Consider the following 2,500-nt stretch of genomic DNA (forward strand, 5'->3'; position numbering starts at 1 on the left):
AAATATGTTTAACTGCCTCGCTGAAGGTTACGACAACTCGGAGCATGGCCAGCGTCTTCGATAGAAAGGGAATCCTGTCCCCTTGATAAGTCTCAAGTTCGAATCATTTGGGAAAATGTCTGCAGCGCCCTAAATGCCCCTCCGCCACTGCCGGATTTCCTCAGACACTGGCGTGATGTGGGGCCACTTTTCTCATATAACCAGCCTACATCTTCCACCAGGTAATGCTGTACCGAGAACGAGAACGGTGCTCTCTAATCAGATGCTGGCTGAGGTACCCAAGTCACGCTCCAATCACCATCTCAAGAACCTTTACCGCCGGGTATGCAAGGTTATGGAATAAGTTCGTATAGTTTGTAATACCGGGTGACACTACAGGAGGTGAAATCCACTGCACAACGATGGAAGATTTTATATACAACACCATTTGTTTTGCTATATCCAACATTTGCTATATCTTCCATTTTCAAAATATTTTTGTAATCCTGAAGTATCATTTCATAGATCTAATTACGCATGTTTCTTAGATAAGATGTTTTATCCAAAGTTGTTTTTAACATGAGAGAGAGGAAAATATATATATTTATAGAGATAGATACATTAGATAGATAGATTAATAGCATAAGAGACAGATAGTCAGATAGATAGATAAATAGAATAAGAGATAGTTGATAGATAGATAGAAAAAGAGAAAGAGAGAGAGAGAGAGAGAGAGAGAGAGAGAGAGAGAGAGAGAGAGAGAGAGAGAGAGAGAGAGAGAGAGAGAGAGAGAGAGAGAGAGAGAGAGCAGACCGATAGACAGACAGACCGCGAGTCCTCCACATCAGAATCCCCAGAACGGATTTCTTTGCCTCAATGAAATCCTTGAGATATCGACGCAGGTCACGCCTCATGTGTCGTGAACTGAGGTCGATTTTTTTTTCTTTTTATCTTCTTTCATGAATAATAAATGATGTGCGTAGGCAATAATACAGAAATATATATGAAGATAATCATACGAATATAATGATTACGAGCACTAACAACGAGATAGACACACAGACGTAATAAACTGGCTTATATAATGCGTCCTCCTCACGTTAAAATGGAGACTATGAGCAAATATTAGAAAAAGCAGAGCATATTTTTTCTGATAACTGGTCACGCAATAAACGAAACAAAATATGATACTGAGTATACACACACACATACGGGATTCTAAACTTGTGTATATAAATATATGAAACTATTTATAAGTATCGGGGTTTCTCTAGATATATTATTTTTGGTGTTTTTGAAGTATATGTAGATCCTTATGTCGAATATCTTGTATTTCTTTGGGTTGTTTGAGTAAGTGTCTAGTGATGTGTGTGTGTGTGTGTGTGTGTGTTGTGTGGGGTGTGTGTGTGTGTGTGTGTGTGTGTGTGTTGTGGTGTGTGTGTGGTGTGTGTGTGTGTGTGTGTGTGTGTGTGTGTGTGTGTGTTGTGGTGTGTGTGTGGTTGTGGTGTGTGTGTGGTATGTAGTGTGTGTGTGTGTGTGTGTGTGTGTGTGTGTGTGTGTGTGTGTGTGTGTGTGTGTGTGTTTACTGTGGTCCTGTTTTCTTCTTTCCTCCGGTGTTCAAAGTTTTATTTCCTTTCTTTGTGTTCTTCGCAGTTCATGTCACTTTCGGTTTGGGTTCATCTGTTCATCTGTTGGTTGCTCGCTGATCTCGTTCTGGTTCAGTTTTGGATTCCTCAAATGGGGACTCCACACACGCAAAATCGATTTATATATATATATATATATATATATATATATATATATATATATATATATATATATTATTACTAATATTCTCTCTCTCTCTCTCTCTCTCTCTCTCTCTCTCTCTCTCTATATATATATATATATATATATATATATATATATATATATATATATATATACATATACAAATACAAATATAGTATTTATACATACATATATATACTATTATCTATCAGTCGATCTATCTATCTATCCATCGCACTATCTATCTATCTATCTATCTATCTATCTATCTATCTATCTATATATATATATATATATATATATATATATATATATATATATATATATATATGTATATATATATATCCTCGGTTACCTCCACCCCCTCCTACTCAACCTCCTTATTATTGTCATTTCTATTATTATCATCTTTATCATTTATTATTATTATTGTTATTATTATTATTATTGTTATTATTATTATTATTATTATTATTATTATCATTATTATTATTATTATTATCATTACACTCATTATATTCATTATTATTAATATTATTGTTATTATCATTAACGTTGTTGTTAATATCATCAGTATGAACATTATTATCATCATTATCATTATCCTTATTATTGCTAGTATTTTTATGATTACTATTTTTATCATTATCATTATTTTGTTGTTATTATCACTAGTAGTAGTAGCAGCAGCAGTAGTTATACAACAACTACTACTAAAACTACTACTACTATTAATTACTTTATAAGTGTC

This window comes from Penaeus monodon, chromosome 7 (genome assembly GCF_015228065.2).
Source record: "Penaeus monodon isolate SGIC_2016 chromosome 7, NSTDA_Pmon_1, whole genome shotgun sequence".
Classification (NCBI taxonomy): domain Eukaryota; kingdom Metazoa; phylum Arthropoda; class Malacostraca; order Decapoda; family Penaeidae; genus Penaeus; species Penaeus monodon.